Source organism: Solanum tuberosum, unplaced genomic scaffold (genome assembly GCF_000226075.1).
Source record: "Solanum tuberosum cultivar DM 1-3 516 R44 unplaced genomic scaffold, SolTub_3.0 scf00426, whole genome shotgun sequence".
Taxonomy (NCBI): domain Eukaryota; kingdom Viridiplantae; phylum Streptophyta; class Magnoliopsida; order Solanales; family Solanaceae; genus Solanum; species Solanum tuberosum.
This window is the reverse complement of record NW_006239352.1, coordinates 288,773-313,174: the sequence shown is the minus strand read 5'-3', so window position 1 is coordinate 313,174 and position 24,402 is coordinate 288,773. Positions and strand designations below refer to the sequence as shown.

Genomic DNA, 24,402 nt, shown 5'->3' with positions numbered 1-24,402 from the left:
CTACATTTTATATATTCACATATTTTCACATTGGTTGTGCGTTTTTTTTAAAACATTTCAAAATAATATATTTTGAAGTTAGAAGATCTTGTTAACTTGATAATACATTTGTGACATTTATAATACTTTAATTTAGATAGAAATCCCTACCCAAATATAAATATATATTTGCATTAATGAAAATATTTATCTCATAAAATTAACTATTAAATAAATAATAAAAATTAAAATAATACAAACTTCAACTGGGGTTATTATAAGTCATATGAACTTTTCTTCGTCTAAAATACTGAAGTATTAAGAAATAGTAAATAAGTAAAACAAAAGGGCAATGTTTATATAGTAATTACTATTTTGAAGCAAACTTCATGAGAGTCTAAATCACATAAGTAGTATTGATAAATAAAGTCATTCTTTTGTCTTGAGCATCAAAAACAAATTGTGCCAATTCTCTAAATTTTGGAAAAGATATTCAGATGCATACATCTACATGAGAAGAGGAATTGTTAACAAAAAAACAAATGAATTTAGACTACATCATGTTAACTTCATATATTGGAACATTACATACTAATGTATATATTAAGCAAAAATATAATTATTATATCATCAAACTTATTTTTGTCAAGTATTCGAGGTTATGGAATGTACCCACTTAGGATAGAACGACCTACTCCATCAGGATAGTGGTACCTCATATTCCGCTAAACTTTGAACTCACTCAATGACAATAAATCATACAAAAATTTTTTAATGCTAGAAGAAGAAGAGTAGACGATTAAAAAAATTGTGGTTGAAAAATGAGAGGAAGCCCCTCTATTTATAGTGAACAAAGGATAGTATGAACAAATATTTTTTGTGTCTTATCTGAAAAGTCACAACTTATTGAAAACGTCACAACTCTTTGGAAAAGTCACAACTTATTAAAAAAGTCACAACTCTTTGAAAGTCACAGCTCATCGAAAAATCACAACCCTTCGAAAAAAGTCACAACTTATCGAAAAAGTCACAACTCATCGAAAAAGTTACAATCTAAGTTAGGGATATTATAGTAATTTAACATTCAAGTTAGGAGTTCATGCTTTTAAAGTAATATAGATAGATATAGATATAGATAGATGATATATGCTATGATGATATATGATATGATGATTTAATAATATATGATAAATATAAATATAAATATAAATATAAATATAAATATAAATATAAATATAAATATAAATATAAATATAAATATAAATATAAATATAAATATAAATATAAATATAAATATAAATATAAATATAAATATAAATATAAATATAAATATAAATATAAATATAAATATAAATATAAATATAAATATAAATATAAATATAAATATAAATATAAATATAAATATAAATATAAATATAAATATAAATATAAATATAAATATAAATATAAATATAAATATAAATATAAATATAAATATAAATATAAATATAAATATAAATATAAATATAAATATAAATATAAATATAAATATAAATATAAATATAAATATAAATATAAATATAAATATAAATATAAATATAAATATAAATATAAATATAAATATAAATATAAATATAAATATAAATATAAATATAAATATAAATATAAATATAAATATAAATATAAATATAAATATAAATATAAATATAAATATAAATATAAATATAAATATAAATATAAATATAAATATAAATATAAATATAAATATAAATATAAATATAAATATAAATATAAATATAAATATAAATATAAATATAAATATAAATATAAATATAAATATAAATATAAATATAAATATAAATATAAATATAAATATAAATATAAATATAAATATAAATATAAATATAAATATAAATATAAATATAAATATAAATATAAATATAAATATAAATATAAATATAAATATAAATATAAATATAAATATAAATATAAATATAAATATAAATATAAATATAAATATAAATATAAATATAAATATAAATATAAATATAAATATAAATATAAATATAAATATAAATATAAATATAAATATAAATATAAATATAAATATAAATATAAATATAAATATAAATATAAATATAAATATAAATATAAATATAAATAAATAGAAATATAAATATAATAATATGATGTGATGAATGTCACCGCATTTTCTTGTCCCCCTTCCCTTTCTTGATCTATTTTCTTTGTTCTGATTCATAAAGTAGGAATTTGTTGCTTGTCTAGGTTAACGATTTGCCTAGCTTGTCTTGGTAATTCTATAAAAGAATTATAAACAAGTGGATTATTAAAAGCTAGATTAGCTAAATAATCAGCCAAAGAATTAACTTCTCTGTACACAAATTGAATCCGAACTTGACAATCTTGAGAAAATCCCCATATGTCATAAGTTTCGGTATTGTAAATTGCAGCCAATTATGATACGCCTTTTTGAAGCGTTAATGCAAAAAATAATTATCTTGAAGATCAAATTTGTTTGTCTATATATATCTTGGTAACACAATGATGAAATTTTTTTACTAATTTTTTTTATCTTCCTTATCAGATTTTTTTCCTCGATAGCAAGACTTAATTTTTGTATGGATATACCGGCAAATACTCGTGAATGGAACCCAAGATAAAGATTTCCGCTAGAAAATTGAAGTAACTAGATCTTCATAGAGAATGGATACATGCTTCAATTGAATATGTAAAAGAAGTTTCCTATAGAGACATTAAACAAGCTTCAATTTAAAGAATTAAAAAAATATTATTAATAAAACAGGAACAATGTGAGTCACCCCTAAATGTGGGCTCATTTTTAACACCCCTAAATGTGACATGCCATTTCATTTTTATTTTAACTTAAAAATTGAGGCCAATAAGCATCTTTATTAAAATCAACGGAATATGTACAATTCTATACAAAACCAAAGCAAAATAAACAAAAGGCTGAAAGGATAAGACAATATTAAAGTAGGAAACAAAGATGGAAATGAAGAGTCGGCTTCTCTCCACATCGATTCCTCCGCCATGGATGAGTTCTGAGCACCAGCCGCCGGAGAATCGGCTCCTCAATATTGCATTTCTTCAATTTCTACCAGCTCTTCTCCAAAGAAACTATAACCTTCAACTTGTCCTGAGCTAAATCAGTCAGATCTGGACAGCTTCAAGTTCCGACTTTGAAAACTAAGGGAGATGAGTTGATGAGGTAAACTTACTTCTTTGAACTTTAATATCTCGAATACATAGCTCTATTGAAGTAGAACAATCTATTGAAGTAGCTCTATTGAAGTAGGAAACAAAGAGGGAAATGGAGAGTCGACTGCTCTCCACATCGATTCCTCCGCCATGGATGAGTTTTGAGCACTAGCCGCCAGAGAATCGGCTCCTCAATATTGCATTTCTTCAATTGCTAGCTTCCAACTCTTCTCAAAAGAAACTCTAACCTTGAACTCATCCTTAGCTAAATAAGTCAGATCTGGAGAGCTTCAAGTTCTGACTTAGGAAAATAAGGGAGACGAGTTGATGAGGTAAACTTCCTTCCTTTAACTTTAATATCTCGAATACATAGCTCTATTGAAGTAGAACAATCTGTTGAAGTAGATCTATTGAAGTAGGAAACAAGGAGGAAAATGGAGAGTCGACTTCTTTCCTTATCGATTCCTCCGCCATGGATGAGTTCTGAGCACCAGCCGTCGGAGAATCAACTCCTCAATATTGCATTTCTTCAATTGCTACCAGCTCTTCTCCAAAGAAACTCTAACCTTCAACTCGTCCTGAGCTAAATTAGTCAGATTTGGAGAGCTTCAAGTTCCGACTTAGGAAACTAAGAGAGACGAGTTGATGAGGTAAACTTCCTTCCTTGAACTTTAATATCTCGAATACATAGCTCTGTTAAAGTAGAACAATCTATTGAAGTAGCTCTATTGAAGTAGGAAACAAAGAGGGAAATGGAGAGTCGACTTCTCTCCACATCGATTCCTCCGCCATGGATGAGTTCCGAGCACCAATCACCGGAGAATAGGCTCCTCAATATTGCATTTCTTCAATTGATACCAGCTCTTCTCCAATTAATGAAACTCTAACCTTCAACTCGTCCTGAGCTAAATTAGTCAGATCTAGAGAGCTTCAAGTTCCTACTTTGGAAACTAAGGGAGATGAGTTGATGAGGTAAACTTCCTTCCTTGAACTTTAATATCTTGAATACATAACTCTATTGAAGTAGAACAATCTGTTTCTCTTCATCAACTTGTATAAATCCTCTCGTTTAAAAAGATTGATTGAAGTAGAATTAGTTGATCTTGAATAAACTTGAATACCTCGAAAAAATTTCAAATACTTCGCAGAATTACGGTCTATTCTACAATATCTCCAAAACAAAGAGATTGGTAGAAACTAGAAGTCTTAACCCTTTGACCACTACAATATCTCCAAAATAATTTATTACACAAAAGGCAACTGAATTACGGTCAGGATTACCCTTTGAAGCATCATCAACGTTGCATTTATACCATCTATCAAGAGGGTGTATCCAGCTCACAATCTTGAGTCTGCACCTTTGTTCCCAACTTTCTAGAACCTCTGCAATTGAGGGCTGATTCATTGGTAGGTTTAAAAAGAAAGGAAATTTGAAAATGGTGAATTTATGAATATTCTCATTTATCCGATGGATAATCTTCTCAACTGGATAAAAACCTCCATGTAAAATGATATTTCTTCTTTTTCATAGAGACAATAAAATAATTATAGGGACTACATTCTTAATATCTTAAACTTCTCATTGCCAGGAGCATTTCTCCACTTCGGTATTGTTTGTTTAATTTGAATCCAAGGACCATGTACACCAACAACATTTGCAAAATAAGTCCAAACCTCTCTTTCTATTTCACCTGTTAAGAAAAAGTGTTGTACGGTTCAGGGGAAGGTACTATACAACACAAGCAATCTGTACTTACATTGCTGTTTCATTTAGCAATTAAAGTAGCCACAAGAATTTTATTACACCAGATTCTCCAAACTAGGAAACAAAACTTAAAGGGCAATCTCTGCACCCAAATATACTTGTATTGGGGATCTTCTTCTTAAAATTTCTCAAATGTTCTTAGATATGATTGATAATTCTTTCTGGCAGTGCTTGTTGGAGTTTTCCTGAATCCCATCTTTATTCATTCATCATCTCCCTCATATCCTTCATTTCAGGTCTAATGATACAATCTGGCTCCAGAATTAAAGGATCAAGTTTCATCCAATTTTCATACCAAATATATGTAGAGCCTCTCTAGGTTCCCACCACATATTGTTCTCCATTTTTTTCTCTCTATTTTCTAGCATCATCTTCCCCACCACATATTGTTCTCCATTTTTTCTCTATTTTCTAGCATCATCTTCCACATCTGAGAGCCACCTTTCCCTTACACCAAAGTTGAAATTTCATTTTTGTAATATATATTCCACATAAAGTTTGCCCATAAAGAATTACCACTTCTAAATTTTCACCATAGCTTTGCAAACATAGCTTTGGAAATATCAAATAAAGATCTAAAACCAAGACCCCCTTCTGCTCTGGGTAAGCAAATATTTTACCAAGCAACCCAATTCTTACTTCTCCCTATCTCTTTATTGTTCCAAAAAAAAAACTTCGCAAAAATATTATGTGGTTCATTGATTACACATTTTGGGGGAACAATTACTGAAAGAATGTGGATAGGAATACTTTGTAGCACACTACTTATCAAAGTTACCTTACCACCAAAAGAGAGCATCTTCCCTTTCATGTTTGAAGCTTGACTTCATCCTTCTTAATTAGATCATTATAACCACTCTTTCTCTTCTTAGCATGAGTGATAGGACACCCTAGTTAAGTAATTGGGAATTGACCTCTTGAGATACATGTACATCTATCAACCAAACCTCCTAATTGAGCGTTGGTGTTCCGATGCATGTACAAAGCACTCTTTCCTTTGTTGATTAATTGTCCAGATTGAGACTCATATTTGCCTAGCACCTTCATTATTATTTTAAGGGACTTTTCATGTGTATCTGCAAAAATAGTTGTGTCATCTGCATAAGCAAGATGATTAAGATTTGCACTCCGTTTAGGCATACCATATCCCATATAGTTTCCATCATCAAATAAAGAATTCAAAGCCCTTGACAGAACTTCAGCACTAATAATAAACAAAGTAGGAGATAAGGGGTCTCCCCGTTTTACCCCTCTAGTAGAGTGAAAAAAGCCTTGTGCCTATCCATTCACCAACATAAAATACCAATTATTAGCTATGATTCTACAAATGATATCAATAATCACCTCTGAAAATCCTATTTTTCTTAGGACTTTCATCAAATAGAACCAAGAAACCCTATCATAAGCTTTTGATAATGATATTAGCTGGTTTTCTCCTTTTAGTGATATCTGAATCAATCTATTTTGTGAGTAAAACATTTTCAATAATGTTCCTTCCTTTTACAAAACCTGATTGATTGGATTAGATTAGCCTTAGAAGCACCATCTCCAATTTTCCTTGCATTGCCCTAGAAATAACCTTATTAACAAAGTTACTGAAATTGCTAGGTCTCAGATCTGAAAAGGATTGAATGTCATTCTTTTTAGGTAACAACACAAGGTTGGTATGTATTATGAATTTGGGAAGTGTTCTTCCTTCAAAGAAAGTAGTAACAAACTTTCATAAGTCATCACCCACTATGTCCCAACAATTCTGATAAAAAAGACATGTGAAACCATCATGTCCACTTGCACTATCCCCCACTAAGCTTAAATAAAATATTTTTACCTCTTCCTTTGTCGGCATAATGCCGAGAGATGCATTATCCTCAACTGAAAGGACCTGTGGAATGTGCCTAAGGAGAGAAAAAATTATTTATGCCCTATGTCATATCTAAGCATGAAATTGCCTTTGAAAGTGCAAGGTAGATAATGAGTGCTTGATTTTTGCGAGTGATGGCTTGTGGGATGTTGTATCAAGTGAAACGACGTGTCGGGTGGTTAGAGTGTGTCTTCAAGAAGATGCAATATATTTTCCCGCAAAGTGAATCAGCAACAACGTTACGTGCTCGAATTGTTATGGGAAGGAATAGTAATGATAATATCAGCATTATTGTAGTTGATTAGATGAGAAATAAAAAATGAGATGTTTTTACTATGGAATTTCTCCTCCTTCCTGATTTCTCGTCAAATCAACTACAATAACGCTGATGTTATCATGACTATTCCGTCACATAGCAACCTGAGTAAGTAGCGATACTTCTGATTCACTTTGGAATAAAATATTGCATCTCCTTCAAGACACTCTCTAGCCACTAGACACGCTGTTTCACTTGATACCACATCCCATAAGTCACCACTCGCAAGAATCAAGTACCCATCATCTGCATTCCTTTTTACAATGGTAATCTCAGGCTTAGATATGACATAGGGATTCAAATAATTGTTTCTTGTTTTCCACAACAAAAAATAATATAAATATTTACTAGTAGTTATAGAGATTCAATTACTAGTAACTAAATTTTATAGAGATTTAATTACTAGTAACTAAATGTTATAGTGATTCAACTACTTGTTACAAATAGGATACACTTATTTGAAGCCCTGTGTCATATCTAAGCCTGAGATTACCTTTGTAAAAAAAAGTAGATGATAAGTTCTTAATTCTTGCGAGTGATGGCTTGTGGGATTTTGTTTCAAGCGAAACAACGTGTCAGGTGGCTAGACTGTGTCATCAAGGAGATGCAATATTTTTTTCGCAAAGTGGATCAACAACAACACTACGTAGTCGAATTGCTATGGGACGGAATAGTCATGATAACATCAACATTATTGTAGTTGATTTGATGAGAAATCGGGAAGGAGATATTTTTACTATGGACTTTCTCATCCTTCATGATTTATCGTCAAATCAACAATAATAACGCTGACGTTATCATGACTATTCCGTCCCATAGAAACCTAAGTAATTAGCGATGCTAGTGATTCACTTTGCGAAAAACTATTGCTTCTCCTTGAAGACACACTCTAGCCACCCGACACGCCGTTTCGCTTGATACAACCTCCCACAATCCATCACTCGCAAGAATCTAGCACTCACAATCTACATTACTTTTTACAAAGGTAATCTTAGGCTTAGATATGACATAGAGCTTCAAATAAATGTTTCCTCTTTGTAACAGGAAAAAATAACAAAAATATTTACTTGTAGTTATAGAGATTCAACTACTGGTAACAAAATGTTATATAGATTCAACCACTAGTAACTAAATGTTATAGAGAATCAACTACTTATTACTAACATGATACAATTATTTGAAGCCCTATGTCATATCTAAGCCTGAGATTACGTTTGTAAAAAAGTAATGTAGATGATGAGTGCTTGATTTTTGCGAGTGATGGCCTGTGGGATGTTGTATCAAGTGAAACGACGTGTCGGGTTGTTAGAGTGTGTCTTCATAGAGATGCAATATTTTTTCCGCAAAGTGAATCAACAACAACGTTACGTACTCGAACTGCTATGGGACAAGATAGTCATGATAACATCAGTAGCGATGCTTACGATTAACTTTGCAAAAATATATTGCATTTCCTTGAAGACACACTCTAGCCACCCGACACGCCATTTCACTTGATAAAATATCCCACAAGCCATCACTCGCAAGAATCAAGCACTCATCATCTACATTCCTTTTTACAAAGGTAAACTCAGGCTTAGATATGACATAGGGCTTTGAATAATTGTTTCTTCTTTGTAACAAGAAAAAATACCATAAATATTTACTAGTAGTTATATGAATTCAACTACTAAATGTTATTGACATTCAGCTAGTCGTTACAAACGAGATACAATTATTTGAAGCCCTATGTGACATCTAAGACTGATATTAGCTTTGTAAAAAATAATGTAGATGATGAGTGCTTGATTCTTGTGAGTGATGGCTTGTGGGATATTTTATCAAGTGAAATGGCGTGTCGGGTGGCTAGAGTGTGTCCTCAAGGAGATACAAATTTTTTTCGATAAAGGAATCAACAACAACACTATGTACTTGAATTTCTATAGGACGGAATAGTCATGAAAACATCAGCATTATTGTAGTTGATTTTAATGAGAAATAAGGAAGGACATGATTTTACTATGCACTTTTTCCTTTTTCCTGATTTCTCGTCAAATAAACTACAATAACACTAATGTTATCGTGACTATTCCATCCCATAGAAACCTAAGTAAGCAGCGATGCTACTGATTCACTTCGCAAAGAAATATTGCATCTCTTTGAAGACACACTCTAGCCACCCAACACGCCATTTCACTTGATACAACATCCCACAAGCCATCACTTGCAAGAATCAAGCACTCATCATCTACATTTCTTTTTAGAAAGGTAATCTTAGTCTTGGATATGACATAGGGCATCAAATAATTGTTCCCTATTTCTAACAAGAAAAAATAACCTATATATTTACTAGTAGTTATATAGATTCAAGTACTAGTAACTAAATGTTATAGAGATTCAACCACTAGTATCTAAATAATATAGAGATTCCACTACTTGTTACAAATAGGATTCACTAATTTGAATCCCTGCGTCTATATCTAAGCCCGAGATTACCTTTGTAAAAATGAAGGTAGATGATGAATGCTTTATTCTTGCAAGTGATGGCTTGTGGGATGTTGTATCAAGCAAAACAACGTGTTGGATGGCTAGAGTGTGTCTTCAAGGAGATGCAATATTTTTTCCGCAATGTGAATCAACACCAATATTATGTACTCGAATTTCTATGGGATGGAATAGTCATGATAATATCAACATTCTTGTAGTTGATTTGATGAGAAATTGGGAAGTAAATGTTTGTACTATGGGCTTTCTCCTACTTCCTGATTTCTCGTCAAATCTACTACAATAACACTGATGTTATCATAATATTCTATCCCATGGAAAGCAGAGTAAGTAGCGATGCAACTGATTCACTTTGCAAAATAATATTGCATCTCCTTGAAGACACACCCTAGCCACCCAACACAACGTTTCGCTTGATACAACGTCCTATAAGCCATCACTCGTAAGAATCAAGCGCTCATCATCTAAATTCCTTTTTACAAAGGTAATCTCAAGCTTAGATTTGACATATGGCTTCAAATAATTGTTTCCTCTTCGTAACAAGAAAAAATAACATAAATATTTAATCGTAGCTATAGGGATTCAACTACTAAATGTTATAGACATTGAACTACTTGTTACAAACAAGATACAATTATTTGAAGCCCTATGTGACATCTAAGCCTGAGATTACCTTTGTAAAAAATAATGTAGAAGATGAGTTCTTGATTATTGTGATCGAGTGATGACCTGTGGGATGTTGTATCCAATAAAATGGCATGTCGGGTGGCTAGAGTGTGCCTTCAAGGAGATGAAACATTTTTTTCGCTAAGTGAATCAGCAACAACAATACGTACTTGAATTGATATAAGACAGAATATTCATGATAATATCAGCATTATTGTAGTTGATTTTAATGAGAAATAAGGAAGGAGATGTTTTTAATATGGAATTTTTCCTCCTTCTCGATTTCTTATCAAATCAACTACAATAATGCTAACGTTATCGTGACTATTATGTAACATAGAAACCTAATTAAGTAGTGATGCTACTGATTCACTTTGCAAAAAAATATTGCATTTGCTTGAAGAAACAATCTAGCCACCCGACACGCCGTTTCGCTAGATACAACATCCCACAAGCCATCACTCACAAGAATCAAGAACTAATTATCTACATTTCTTTTTACAAAGGTAATCTTAGTCTTGGATATGAAAGAGGGCTCCAAATTATTTTTTCCTGTTACTAACAAGAAAAAATATAATAAATATTTACTCGTAGTTATAAATATTCAAATACTAGTAACTAAATGTTATAGAGAGTCAACCGTTAATATCTAAATAATATAGAGATTCCACTAGTTGTTACAAATAGGATACACTTATTTGAAGCCCTGTGTCTATATCTAAGCCTGAGATTACCTTTGTAAAAAGGAAGGTAGATGATGAGTGCTTTATTCTTGCAAGTGATGTCTTGTGGGATGTTGTATCAAGCAAAATGACGTGTTGGGTGTCTAGTGTGTGTCTTCAAGGAAATGCAATATTTTTTCCGCAAACTGAATCAGCAGCAGCACTACATACTTGAATTTCTATGGGACAAAATAGTCATGATAATATCAGCATTATTGTAGTTGATTTGATGAGAAATTGGGAAGTAGATGTTTGTACTACAGACTTTCTCCTCCTTTCTGATTTCTCGTCAAATTAACTACAATAACGCTGATGTTATCATGAATATTCTATCCCATAGAAACCCGAGTAAGTAGCGATGCAACTGATTCATTTTGCAAAATAATATTACATCTCCTTGAAGACAAACTCTAGCCACCCAACACGCCGTTTCGCTTGATACAACATTCTATGAGCCATCACTCGCAAGAATCAAGCACTCATCATCTACATTCCTTTTTACAAAGGTAAACTCAGGCTTAGATATGACATAGGGCTTTGAATAATTGTTTCTTCTTTGTAACAAGAAAAAATACCATAAATATTTACTAGTAGTTATATGAATTCAACTACTAAATGTTATTGACATTCAGCTAGTCGTTACAAACGAGATACAATTATTTGAAGCCCTATGTGACATCTAAGCCTGAGATCTAAACAAGATACAATTCTATGGGATGGAATAGTCATGATAATATCAACATTATTGTAGTTGATTTGATGAGAAATTGGGAAGTAGATGTTTGTGCTTAGATGTCACATAGGGCTTCAAATAATTTTATCTTGTTTGTAACAAGTAGTTTAATGGCTATAACATTTAGTAGTTGAATCCCTATAACTATGAGTAAATATTTATGTTATTTTTTCTTGTTACAAAGAGGAAACAATTATTTGAAGCCCTATGTCAAATCTAAGCTTGAGATTACCTATGTAAAAAGGAATTTAGATGATGAGTGCTTGATTCTTGCGAGTGATGGCTTATAGGATGTTGTATCAAGCGAAACGTTGTGTTGGGTGGCTAGGGTGTGTCTTCAAGGAGATGCAATATTTTTTCCGCAATGTGAATCAACACCAATATTATGTACTCGAATTTCTATGGGATGGAATAGTCATGATAATATCAACATTCTTGTAGTTGATTTGATGAGAAATTGGGAAGTAAATGTTTGTACTATGGGCTTTCTCCTACTTCCTGATTTCTCGTCAAATCTACTACAATAACACTGATGTTATCATGAATATTCTATCCCATAGAAACCATAGTAAGTAGCGATGCAACTGATTCACTTTGCAAAATAATATTGCATCTCCTTGAAGACACACCCCAGCCACCCAACACAACGTTTCGCTTGATACAACATCCTATAAGCCATCACTCGCAAGAATCAAGCACTCATCATCTAAATTCCTTTTTACATAGGTAATCTCAAGCTTAGATTTGACATAGGGCTTCAAATAATTGTTTCCTCTTTGTAACAAGAAAAAATAACATAAATATTTACTCATAGTTATAGGGATTCAACTACTAAATGTTATAGCCATTAAACTACTTGTTACAAACAAGATAAAATTATTTGAAGCCCTATGTGACATCTAAGCTTGAGATTTAAACAAGATACAATTTTATGGGATGGAATAGTCATGATTATATCAACATTATTGTAGTTGTTTTGATGAGAAATTGGGAAGTAGATGTTTGTACTATGGACTTTCTCCTCCTTCCTAATTTCTCGTCCAATAAACTGCAATAATGTTTATGTTATCATGAATATTCTATCCCATAGAAACCTGAGTAAGTAGCGATGCAATTGATATACTTTGCAAAAATATGAGTAAGTATGACTATTCACTCGCAAGAATCAAGCACTATTCATCTACATTCGTTTTTACAAAGGTAATCTCAGGCTTAGATACGACATAGGGCTTCAAATAATTGTTTCCTCTTTGTAACAAGAAAAAATAACATAAATATTTACTAGTAGTTATAGGGATTCTACTACTAAATGTTATAGACATTACACTACTTGTTACAAATAAGATACAATTATTTGAAGCCCTATGTGATATCTAAGCCTGAGATTACCTTTGTGAAAAATAATGTAGATGATGAGTGCTTGGTTCTCGCAAGTGATGTCTTGTAGGATGTTGTATCAAGTGAAATGGCGTGTCAGGTGGCTAGAGTGTGTCTTCAGGGAAATGCAACATTTTTTTCACTAAGTGCATCAGCAACAACACTATGTACTTTAATTGCTATGTTAACATCAGCATTATTGTAGTTGATTTTAATGAGAAATACGGAAGGAGATGTTTTTACTATGGACTTTTTCCTCCTTCTTGATTTCTCATCAAATCAACTACAATAACGCTAATTTTATCGTGACTATTCCGTCCCATAGAAACCTAAGTAAGTAGTGATGCTACTGATTCACTTTGAAAAAAATATTGCATCTCCTCGAAGACACACTCTAGCCACCCGACACGCCGTTTCGTTAGATACAACATCCCACAAGCCATCACTTGCAAGAATCAAGAACTCATCATCTACATTTGTTTTTATAAAGGTATACTTAGTCTTGGATATGACATAGGGCTTCAAATTATTTTTCCTATTTCTAACAAGAAAAAATAACCTATATATTTACTAGTAGTTATAGAGATTCAAATATTAGTAACTAAATGTTATAGAGATTCAACTACTAGTATCTAAATAATATAGTGATTCCACTACTTGTTACAAATAGGATACACTTATTTGAAGCCATGTGTCTATATCTAAGCCTAAGATTACCGTTGTAAAAAGGAAGATAGATGATGGGTGCTTTATTCTTGCAAGTGATGGCTTGTGGGATGTTGTATCAAGCGAAATGACGTGTTGGGTGGCTAGAGTGTGTCTTCAAGGAGATGCAATATTTTTTCTGCAATGTGAATCAGCACCAACACTACGTACTAGAATTTCTATGGGACGGAATTGTCATGATAATATCAATATTATTGTAGTTGATTTGATGAAAAATTTGGAAGTAGATGTTTGTACTATGAACGTTCTCCTTTTTCCTGATTTATCGTCAAATCAACTACAATAACGCTGATGTTATCATGAATATTCTACCCCATAGAAACCTTAGTAAGTAGCGATGCAAATGATTCACTTTGCAAAAAAATATTGCATCTCCTTGAAGACACACTCTAGCTACCCAACACGTCGTTTTGCTTGATACAACATCTTATAAGCCATCACTCGCAATAATCAAGCACTCATCATCTACAATCCGTTTTACAAAGGTAATCTCAGGCTTAGATATGGCATTGGGCTTCAAATAATTGTTTCCACTTTGTAACAAGAAAAAACAACATAAATATTTACTAGTAGTTATAGGGATTCAACTACTAAATGTTATAGACATTCAACTACTTATTACAAACAATATACAAATATTTGAAACCCTATGTAATATCTAAGCATGAGATTACCTTTGTAAAAAATAATGTAGATGATGAGTGCTTGATTCTTGCGAGTGATGTATTGTGGAATGTTGTATCAAGCAAAATGGCGTGTCGGGTGGCTAGAGTGTGTCTTCATGGAGATGCAACAGTTTTTTTGCTAAGTGAATCAACAACAACGCTACGTACTTTAATTGCTATAAGATGAAATAGTAATGATAACATCAACATTATTGTAGTTGATTTTAATGAGAAATAAAGAAGGAGATGTTTTTATTATAGAATTTTTCCTCCTTCTTGATTTGTCATACTCCGAAGCTACCCCCAGGACGTGGACACGGGACCTAGAATCACGAGTGACCCCAAGTTAACCCTGAGCTCTCATATCATAAGCATACTAAAACAGTGATAATTAAAAGTGGGGAATACCCTGTACTAATTTGAATATATAAATGACTATGAGTTTAATAACAACTGGAGGATCAAACTCAAAACTAAAACTGAATCTAGTATTATGTCTGAAATAAAGCCTCTAACTAACTAGAGATGCTGGGACATGCCCCAGCCAAATCTAGCAAAACTGAAACTAAAAAATGAAAGTAGAAAGATAATCATGTCCATCGTCCTCGAAGAATGAGGACTCACCACTGATGCTGCTGAACTGGATATCGTCAATCGATCTATGCGTGATCTAAATGCTGAGGACCTGAACCTACATCACGCGAAGATGTAACGCAGAGTATTCGTCAGTACTTGATAGGTACTGAGCATGCAGGATAGAGTAAAGATGAATAATATACATAACTAAACTAAGCAAATAACTGAGCAATGATATAAGATGAACATGATGAATATACTGAAGATACTGAATATGAACTAAACTGAATGCAATGACCAAGTTTATACCTGCTGAAACTAAATACTGAACTGTAACTGGTACCTTGGTTAATGCACTAGAATCTGACTATGAGACCTACTAATAACCGACATAAAACCACATGAGCTAAATGTGGAGTCTGATGTATACGCGCCATTGAGAGGACTCAATATACCCTGCCAGAGGTATAGAGGCATGACTGGCTTGATCACTAAATTGATTCCCACTGAGGGGACTTATAACCTACGGGGGCGCGTAGTTTTAGGACTTTGAGGGTGACTGACCCTAGTCCACTCGATATTAAGCCTACTCCCAACTGAATATATGTAAATTATAACATTACTGAAGTAAATAAGATAGCTCGAGATTCTGACATGTTAACTGAAAATACAACATTAAGTATTGATAATAAAACATTCTTAATTGATGCATGTACTCCCAACTGGAGTATGTATATGATACATTATGACTGAAATATTGAAATACTGAAATACTGAACAACTCAAAATACTGACATATAGACACTCATACTTGAAAACTCTTTCTAAACAACAATTCAAAATCATAGTATACTATGATCATTGATGACTCAGGAAGTCATACTGCATAAACATTGATGGTATATCTAGATATCATACTGCTCATACATTAATGGCCTACTCGATTGTCATACTAATCATGTTGTAGAAGATCTTTCTCAAAACTCATCTTAACTTTCTCTAAAACTCAGTTTAAAACTCATGTGTTTGCTTTAAAAAGCTTCTCAAGATTTATAACTCAAAATAGGGTTCATGTTGAAATATACTGATAATGTGACGTTCATCCACAGTGGGAATGACGGTTAGTCGTTTGACCGTCATTTGGGTTCGTCGGTCAAGTCTGCCTAACAAGGCTTCACTAAAACGAGCATAACTGTTTACTCGGAGATGGGATTTTAGCAAACTCGGTGGTGTTGGAAAGAGGATTCAATTATATATCATTTTGTAGGTCATGGGTCACCTAAATTCCTTTTGTTCTAAGGGTTATGACCATTTGAATTTGACCTAACAATAATTTCCCTCTAACTGGCTACTGGCCCTTACCTATGGTTAGACCTACGGTTCGTAGGTCCAACCACGGACCGTACTGGTCGACCTTGGGTGGGATCAGAGACTATTAAAACTTGGGCCTTAACGACGGAACCCCACCTACAGTCTGTGGGTGATTCTGTTGGTACTGGCACCAGATTTTCTAAAAACTAGGATTTTCTTCGTTTTGATATCTGAGGTGTTACAATATCTCCCCCTTAGGAACATTCATCCTTGAATGAAGTCTAAGCTAGCTGGGTATGGAGGGAAGGAGCTACAATCCCTACCACTAAGTACTAAAAACTAATATTTGACTGAACTGAGTTCCAAGAACATGCAAATATGCTGAAAATGCAAGAACAACTAAAGGAATAAGGTACTAAGACTGAATTTACGCACGAGTAAACTGAAATACTGGAAGGAAACTATTATCTAAAGTTGTATTGAAATCGGAAGGAAAGAGATGAGGATACTTTGCCTTCATGGCTGCTTCTGCTTCCCAAGTAGCTCCTTTTACGGACTGACTCCTCCAACTTTGTTAAATCTCATCACCCTCTTCATAGGTGATACTTTCAGGAAAATCCAATCATCTATCTCAAACTCTAAGTTCCTTCTCCCTACATTTGCATAAGATTTCTGTCTTGAGTCTATTTTTGATGACTTGAACTTTTCCCTATAGTTTCATAAATCGAATCTGACCTAATCAAGGCTGCTTCACCTACTCATTCACCTTAGGAACACATATGCGATAATCTCTCCCTTAGGAGAAAACCTCTTCATTCAATTGTTGAACTGCACCTTCTGACTAAAATAATATAAGATCACTGTCCTGTTTTCCTTTAACCTCAATCAACTGCCTCTAAGGCTGCTAACTCCAAGTTCCCTACTGAAGTTGAAGGAATCTTTGGTGCTACCTTCGGAAGTTTTAGAGCTATTACGAAGAGTTAGTCCACTATGTTGGGACAAAAAAAACTAAGTCTCATCCACAAAACTCCTATATTTGGATCTTCGACTCAAAAATGGTAAAGGTCCTCCACAAATGCTTTAGAAGGAGAAAGCAAGTGTTGCTGAAATGATCAAGAAGACCTTAACTCTACTTGAGCAATCTGGTTCCAGGAACCCTTTCCACAAAGGAGAAATACGGTTCAACCAATGAATCCTATCCACAAGCATCACATAATATGAGTTCGTTGAGTATCAACTTGCGTAACAATCCTTGTTACTCTCCTACGTCCCCAATGTTCATGCAAGCAATGGTAACTGTTGCTTCATCCACGGAGGAATAACTTGCAAATTTGACGAAGTTGGTTGAAGGATTGAGAAAGCATCTATACAACTAAGAGTCTCAAATTGATAAGTTGATGGATATGATGGAAGGATTTTTAGATGGAGAACCAGCCATGCGCCTGGAAAGAGTGTTGAAGTTCAAGAGATCGAAAATCCTGCAAAGGAATTATCCCACTTGATCACTTGAAGGAGTTCATCAAATGGGACAATAAAAGATAATTATGAAGTCTCCACCAAGTGTTCTCATATGTATGCAAGCCATACACTGCAAGAATTGATAACTTCAAAATGTCTGTTGATTTTCAACCTTCCAAATTTCAACAGTTCGAGGGTGAAAGGAAATCTGAAGCAACATGTTGCACACTTTGTGGAGACATGTAATAATGCTGGAACCTATGGGGACCATCTTTCCAAGTAGTTCATCCACTCTGTAAAAGGAAATACCTTTGATTGGCACACAGTTCTCGAGCCTAATTCTATTGATAGTTTGGAGCAGCTAGAGAATGAGTTTCCCAATCACTTCTATAACACAAGGCATACAGTGAGCATGGTAGAACTCACAAATACTTACCAAAGGAAGGATGAGCCAATTATAGATTTCATAAATTGATGGAGAAATGTGAGACCCCGTGGTTTTTTCGCATAATATGCGTATCATTGCATAAATGTATGAGGTTTATATGACTTGGTGTATAATTTCATGAGAATAAGGTTGCAAAGGGAGAGAAAGAAATCAAAGAATTAGACTAACGTTATGGGTCAAGGATGCCCTTAAACAAGTTCGAGTTAAAGAATGTCTCTTCTAACACCCCACCCGTTCGGGAAGTTCAAGTTATCCAGTACCTTTGGGGTAAGACAAAGAGTGTATTATATGCTAATAAGGATGTTTTATAAGGTAATATAGTCGCCCAATGATCGTAACTTAAGTTTTGAAGTCAAGCAAGTTGGGAAATAAAAAGTCGGCAAAAGTTAGAGTAAGTTTCTTTGATAAATTTTCTGAAATTTGGGTTAAATGTCTCGGAGCTTTTCTCCCATTCTATAAAGCTTTAGAAGAACCCCAATATACTAAATCAAAGATCTATGAGTCTACTTTTCAACGCACTGAACCATTTGTCCATATGACTTTAGAATTGAGAGATATTCAGATTTTAGTGAGACTGCACAAGAAGGAACGTGAAGGTGGGTCCCTCACCCCTATGTTGGTTTAGTTTTATAAGATTTGGTTTCACTTCGTTTAAACTCAATATTTTCGACCAAATAATAAGAAAAACAGTCATAAATCCTCTCTAAAGGTTCCCCTATCATCTAAGCAAATATCTACAAGATTTCAACGTGGTTTCACTCTTGAAATGTTCATAGAGATTATGTTACTCTTTCCTCCTCATTGTTTGTGATTTGAAGGATTATTCGTGGTGAAGGAGTCTCGTTTTTAGGTGTTGCTGCTGCTGTTTGGAGGTAATAATTCTCACCCTTCATTTTATTGAGTGAGTCCAAGTTATAGCTATGCTATATAAGCAAGAAAACGAATAAACTGCTGGAAAATCATATTTTGATAGTTATGTGATGTTGGGCTATTTTTGAAGTATTTTTTGATGTTGTTGTTGCTGGAGTTTTCAGAAATTATTTGTTTGTGTGTGGTTGTTGTTGATATGAGTCTGGAAGACAAGAAGAAGTATAGATGGTAATTAATTGTAAGTTAAATAAGTGTAACGTTGGTTCTATTATTGCATTGCGATTTTCAAATGACTTCTTCTTGGTTCAACGTCTTGTGTTTGAGGAGACTCTTTGTAATTGAGGAGGCTGCTACAATACTATAAACTCCATCAATTTTAAGTTAAGGTTCTTCCCTTTTATTCTCTTATTGCTTATTAAGAGAAATACATGATTCCAAACGTAATTATTGGATGAACTCACAGGATGGTGATTGGAAGCCGTAAGTTTGAGTTATTATGGTTATATTGGACAATTATAGGACTGTATTACATATATTTTTTCTGGCTTTAATGGTTTGAAGACTCATAGTTTGTATTTGGTTGTGGTTATTTTGTGGTTGGTAAGGAGGGGTATGGCGATACGCAGAGTTTTTATTATTGTGCAGGCATACTCTATTTGGTTGTTGTTGACTACTGTGTAGGCCTCCACTTGTTAATAGCTGCTGCAAAAATGTATGTTACGTCATTAATTTGGAGAAGAAAAGGTAATGAAGCATACATTTACAATGGGTCTGGTGAGCTAATTACTCTGCTAGTAAGCTCTAAAATTGCTACTTTGACACTGACGTGTTAATATTCTGCCTATAATGGTTGTGTGACATGATTTCATGTAGATTCCATTGTCACGGCCCAAGGCTATCCCCTAGATGTGACATGATGTACAAGACTCCGAAAAGCCTCATACAAGCCTCATAACATTAGAACATAGGAAATAGTGCGGAAATTTAAAACTTTTCTTTACAGTCGAAGTCTTTTATAAAAATAAGTGGGAGTCTACAACACTATGTCTCAAACCATCTATAACATTTGAATACAATCTTCGGGACACAACCCTTACAAAAGTCTAAAACATAAGAAAAGACTCAAAGGACATAATGGTCAAGCCCTCGAATACTATGAGGACTCACCAAACTTTTTCTTCTTGATCTACTATGATCCTAGCCACGAAGATGGAAGTCAATGTCGCCAAATCCTACACTTTGTGAAAAATGTAGAAGAATATGGGTTAGTAAAAAAATGCACCAAGTATGATATCCATGCATAAAAACCTTTGAAAACATGCTAAAAGGGACAATTTAGTTGAATGCATGCACTTTGCTAATTTAAACCATCATTTAGAAAGTAGTGTCAAAACACAAGTAATAAGCATAAGAGACATCATAATAAGGCATAGACTATAGCATGATAGATAACAATCCCAACTAATGAGTATAAGAAATATCATTAGGAACATATACATAGCCAATACAATCTAGTTTTAGTATGACATGAGAGATACACTTCATGAGCTACCTCAAGGTAGGCTTGTGAAATGCATGGATAAGACCCCATAATCCCACCCATACCAAGCCAAGTCACTTTAGATCCTCATTCATGTTTACCAACATTTAATCTCACCTTTAGCCTATTTCTCATAGACAAGGAAACATTCATCTTTAGTCAACCATATCAAGGAAAGCAACCCATGGCAACAATGCAAGTTACCATACACCATTACAAGTAGCATTAACATCTAATGCAATTGCCATCTAGTCACACACATATTCACTACATGAATAATCATGCCAAAAGAGGAATCTACCATAACTACTCTCAAAGCCTACTCGTGCAATGCATGGATAAAGTCCTATACCCCCACCCACACTAAGTAGTGCTTCTTGAATAGCCATAGTTCATCCTAATTAACTTGATCTTGTGGGAGTTAGGTGTAACCGGCATAGACCATGAGAGATTATTCATGGAATAAAGTGTCTCCCCCACACCGAAAAGGGGTTGGTCTACTTGCCAAGGGTAGAACTATACTCTTAGCTTGGGTGAAACCAATTTATAAGTAACCTATGTGGGCACATAGTTATGGGATAAGGAGATTGCTACTAAAACCCTAGACTCAACTAATGTATAAGGTTTCCATCTCATGAGATAACTACTTTAGGAACCCGGACTCAACTAGTGTAAAAGGAACCCATTTAGAAAGCCGGACTCAACTAGTGTAAAAACTTTCAAGGGGAAGCCAGACTCAACTATCGTATAAGCTTCCATCTCATATTCATATTTGCTCGGTGCTAAGCATAATTCTCATTGTGTTTATATTAAGTCTTTACTTAAATTGATAATTAAGGAAGAATGTCTTGACACTCAATCCAACAAATCATGCTAAAGCTCTTAAATTCATTAGGGGAGACTAGTCTTCAACCCTTAGAATCACTATATGTGACAAACCTTTCACATTATATGACATTCATACCTAAGTGTGTACATGAGGATAATCATCCAATCAACACCACAATTAGATCATAATATAAGCACTTCACTCTCAAAGCAATCTAATTGTATACACGCAAGTCTCATACACATAGCAAATTCTCAAGTTTCACCCTTCAAGGACTATAGATCACATTCAACCAATCTATCTAGAATTGCTACATTAGATATAGATGGTAATATGATTCAAATAACTAAGCTAGTACAAGATAATCTCATAATATTCATCTCACCATAACTCACCCATATCACATAGTCACACATTGGGGACATGGGGGTTCATGCGATCTTGGAGGAAATTCAACATCAAAACTATATAAATTCCTTAATAAATACATAATTCAAGTAATCAATTCATTATATTCATGATTCTATAACATTCTACTAATACCATCAACACCCACACTTTAAGATCCAATTTGGGAAATTAGGGTAATTCATGGATTCAATAAATATTTTATCATAAAACCACCATAAAACAGAAACTAAACAATAATATAAGATAATTAAATCATAAAAACGTTTTTAGAAAGAATCCATGGCTTGGAGTGAAAACCCTAGGTTTTGGAGACTTTTCTACTTTGAAATTGAGAGTTTGAGGACATCATGGATTAAAAGCTAACCATGAATCAAAATTACCATTCCTTAGATGAAGATTCCTCACGAATTTGGGTAGAAAAGATGAGTTTTTGAGTCTTACACTTCAACTTCTTCTTCTTCTCCTTCTCCAATGGAGGTTTTTGAGAGAATATTTTTGGGGGTAAAGTTGGTTATGTTTTGGGGTCTTGGGAATTATGAAGTAAATAGGTTATTCAATGGTTTAAAAGTACTTATTTAATTCTATTAAAATGAATTAAAACGACTCTACATTAAATAATTAAATTAGAAATTACCTAAAACCAACTTACCTTGGCCGAACCTGGGCAAAAGTACAGGCAACACCTACGCCCATGACCCACGGACAGTGGGTGGGTCTACACCCCGTCCTGCAGGTTGTGGGTGGTGGTATGAAACCCCTAACTTGGGGTCTTGATCTACGAGCCTCCCCCATGAGGCATGGATGGACCTACGCCTCGTAAGTCCCATCCGTAGGTCACCTAATTTAGACAGCTTGGGTAGATTTGGGGCAGCTTTGGGGTTAGACTTTAGGGTCCTCCTCAAGGACCCCTTGGTTGGTCCTTGGGGAGTCGTACCTTGACGTTTAACCCATAAAACCCTCACCCTAATTTCAGAAAGCCATTTTACAACATTAACTCACACATCAAACTCTAAAACTCTCACGTAAGGCTCTAGTTTCACCTACTAGTTTTTTGGGTGTTACATACATACTCTAAGGAAAGGGTGCAGTCCGCATTAATACTACAAGACCCAGAATTGAGGTATGTTAAGGCTAACCGTTACTTCATTTGAGCATGAATTTTAGAATCCTAAATCGTGAAAGGTTGTTTAACTATTCTATTGTTAGAAAGACCTTCTGTGAAAGGCATTCGGATTGCAGCTGGCGTATTTTTGTGACTCAATTATGTTGATATTCCACTCGTTCGGTTATATAGGTTACTCGGCGTCTATGTGCCATTTTGTCGATTCCCTTGACTGTAGGTCCGTGTGTATATATTCTTCTTCTTCTTTAGGTGTTGTAACTTAGAAATATTAGGGATGAACATTAAGAGTTTGAAATCAGTCCTCCTTCCTCGCTACTTTCTTGTTTTTTGAAAAACTTAAAAATAATATGTCGATTTCCAAAACTCTTAAATGTAACTCATATGTTTAAACTACTAAAGGACATGTTTTTTTTGAAATACTTTCTTTTAGAAATTACTAAGGGAACATATATAAAAACTAGGTGAAACAGCTTAAGATCTTTATGAGCATTCTCAGGTTTAAATTACCTTTCTTAATTTTATTTAAGTGTTCTAGTTTAATCTACAAGCATATGGTTATATGAGATATTTACATGTGATACGAAAGTGATTACAAGATTATGAGGACAAGAGTACGAACGAGCCAAGATTGGCAACATGATTCAGGTAACATAAATGTGTTACGAATCCATGACATTACATGCTATGAATTCTACTTTCGAGCTATAATCGGAAGGTATGGGGCCTATTGCCTATATTTATACGTATGACACACAGATGGCCACAAATTGGTGAATATGATGTCAGTTCGCTACCGAAAGGCACCACCATTGCTAGAACTTGGTTGGGTATGACATGCATTTGCATCTATATATATGTATTCATGACATACGATTATGCAAGCATACCATGCATATTTAATTCATATAAGGTAGGATGTCAGCCATGGAGGCTATCTGAGTTTCTGTTTCAGGTGGTATCTTTATTATCCTTTTTATAGCAGCTATTTATGATTCTATTTTCGGCCTTACATACCAGTAAATTTTTATCCGTACTGACGTCCCATTGCCTGGGGACGCTGCATTTTTGTTTCATGCATGCAAGTCCACGTAGGGATTCTAATTGACCCCTCCACTAAGATTCATGATTCGATTGTGAGCTGGTAAGCTCCATCTCTTCCTAGAGCTTTCATAGGATGCTTACTTTTGATGTACATTTCGGGTATAGTCGGGGCCTTGTCTCGACTAGTGCTTATGATACTCAGAGAGGCTATTGTGGACACAATATTCTGGGTTTCTTTTTGCCGCTTCCAGTTTCCAGCCATATAGGCTTGGCATGTATAGA

The 24,402-nt window shown here is 33.8% G+C and overlaps 1 long non-coding RNA gene across 1 annotated transcript; it reads left to right on the top strand.

Annotated features, from left to right (window-relative positions):
* Nucleotides 1–2,938: 2,938 nt before the first annotated feature.
* On the top strand, nt 2,939–4,166 carry LOC107058057 (uncharacterized). Its single transcript, XR_001471743.1, has 4 exons — nt 2,939–3,208; nt 3,296–3,530; nt 3,618–3,848; nt 3,936–4,166. It is a non-coding gene; the product is annotated as an uncharacterized lncRNA (long non-coding RNA).
* Nucleotides 4,167–24,402: the final 20,236 nt, after the last annotated feature.